Source organism: Athene cunicularia, assembly GCF_003259725.1.
Source record: "Athene cunicularia isolate RWA chromosome 19 unlocalized genomic scaffold, athCun1 chr19_part1, whole genome shotgun sequence".
Lineage (NCBI taxonomy): Eukaryota > Metazoa > Chordata > Aves > Strigiformes > Strigidae > Athene > Athene cunicularia.
This window is the reverse complement of record NW_020799124.1, coordinates 4934101-4936518: the sequence shown is the minus strand read 5'-3', so window position 1 is coordinate 4936518 and position 2418 is coordinate 4934101.

The window sequence follows — 2418 nt, the reverse complement described above, 5'->3', positions numbered from 1 at the left end:
TACTGCAGTACAGTCCTGCCTTCTGCCATTTTCTGCTGACATGGCATGTCAGAAGACAACTGTTCTGCTGTATGGAAGGGGAGATTGCAGTCTTATTTCTCAAAAGTGGCTGCATAACCAAAGGCCAAAACAAACAGCAGAAGCCTGGATGGACAATTAAGGGAATTTTACAAGTCATCAAGTGACCAGAGGGCTGTAAATGTATAATCAACACTTTGCATGAACTACCCTGAAATGAACGCTCATGAGATGCTCTATGGCAATCAGAACAAGATAAAAACCTATAAATAAAAGTCATCCAATTCCAGAGTGATTCAGATCAGCTACTCCCCTGAATCCATAAAAGCCAATTATAACTGTTTATAGGGCATACTTAATGCAAAAATTCAGTTTGAGGACATCAATTTCACCCTTTCTCCTTGTCTGGGAAGTTTATCTCTAAAGCAAAAAGACATCAAGCAATTTAAAAGAGAATTCATTTCTGTCCTCAAAATTCTTAGTGACCTGGAAACCGAATTAGACACAGCCATATGCTTGCACACCAACATGCTTCTTCCTTGCCCACAAGCTGGAACAGCAAAGTTCCAGCAGTTACCAGATTTATTTTTTTTCCAGAAACAGCAGGGTTTCATGCAGCAAGTTAGACCCTTATACTACTCATAAAAATTAATTAGCAAGATGAGTTTTCTTTTAAGAGTTAAGTTGGAGATAGAGTTATCAGTCCATATAGAAGGAAGCTACAGTTTACAACAGACTGGTTGAAACAATTTCACTTAAAACTGAAATAATCAAGTCCTCCTGCTGAAGTCAGCAAGGATCCATAAGAATGGCAAGCATGGCAGGCTCACAGGACCAAAGCCTTCCTAAGGACTAAAAAGGTGACTGGCCTGTCACAGGCCCTCAGCAGCCTCGGAAGGATCAACATCTGAAATGATACCGATGGTTTTGATTAAGAAACAGCTTTGTGACAGAAGAGGAACATACACAAGCTCTACAAAATTCTGACAGAAGAATGGAGAAACAAGGCAACCCCAGCTATCTAAGAAGAGGCTAAAAGGGCAGTCAAACCCCGAAAGTGTGGCTAGGAAGTTATAATAGGAAATGCAGAAGTACTCAAGCAATAGCTGTTAAGGGCAGAATATGATGAATATCATTTCCACTTTAGACTGCCAGAAAAGTATCAGAAAGTAGAGTAATTATGAGACCCAAATCCAGGCCAGGAAAACAATAACACACTTAGTTTTGCATAGGGCAACAAGGATTTAGAAAGACCACTGATACACCTCCGTACTGTGAGACTGAAGAAAGAGAATATATATATATATAGAGAATATATATATATATACACACACATATATATATATATATATATATATACACACCAAAAGCTGCATTCTCTGGATTTATCAGGCTCTGGAGGGAGTTTATACATTTTTGATCACTACTTAGTTATTAAATCAGTAGAGTTTCAATTTAATTTAATGGTTAGGAAACAGCCTGGCTGTTCCAGATGGGAAAGCCTTACAGAAGACAACTGATTGTTCATATATATAAAATATTTAACAAAGGAAGGGGTTATGCATCCAAGTGGGAGAAAGATCCCAAGAGAGACCTACCTATTCTCACAAGATGACTTAAATGCAAGATGTATGGGGAAAGGAATAGTGGAAAGGGTGCAGAAGTCAAAAGGGGGAAGCAAACTCTGAAGTAATGCAGCACATTAACATTTATAGCAGAGACATATAAGCAAAATTAATCTGTGTTGCTAAATAAACATACCTTAGGAGAGTCATAAGAATGAAAGAGGAAGGAAAAAAAGTGTTCTGACAGCTAAAATGCTGTCAGGGCAGGCAGGACCTGTCAAGTAGCTGATCTACTTTCAGAAGAGGTTACCTAACACAACAAGAAATATTTTCAGAGTAGTTGGCTTCTTCATCCCCCTCTCCTATGACAGAAGAAACCGGGATTTCAACTCTTCTCTCCCCCAAACATTTGCAAGCCAGACATAACACCAGTGTGATAATGCATGAGGTTTTTTAAGGAAAAAAGCTGAGAACTAAGCACTCAGAAAGTGAAAACGAGCTCACTGTTTCGTTCTTATCCTCAGTTATGTTAGAAACAAGCCACATAAATGGTAGGTAGCAGTTTGGGGGGGTTAACATGCAAGATTTTACCATACAGAAGTACTAAACTGACAGCTCGTCCTAAGTTTAAAGAGCAGGGAAAGCAAGAAGTCTTTCGAGGTGCCTGCCTCACTTCCTGATCCAGGGCAGCGATGAGAACATCTGCTCATTCTGCACATCTCACCCGGAGATTTGAAATCTGGCCTTTCTGCATCTGCCCTGGGATTGACACAGCCCCTCGAAAATTATACACAGCATTCAAAAAAAAAAAAAAAAAAAGGGGGGGGGGGGGGAA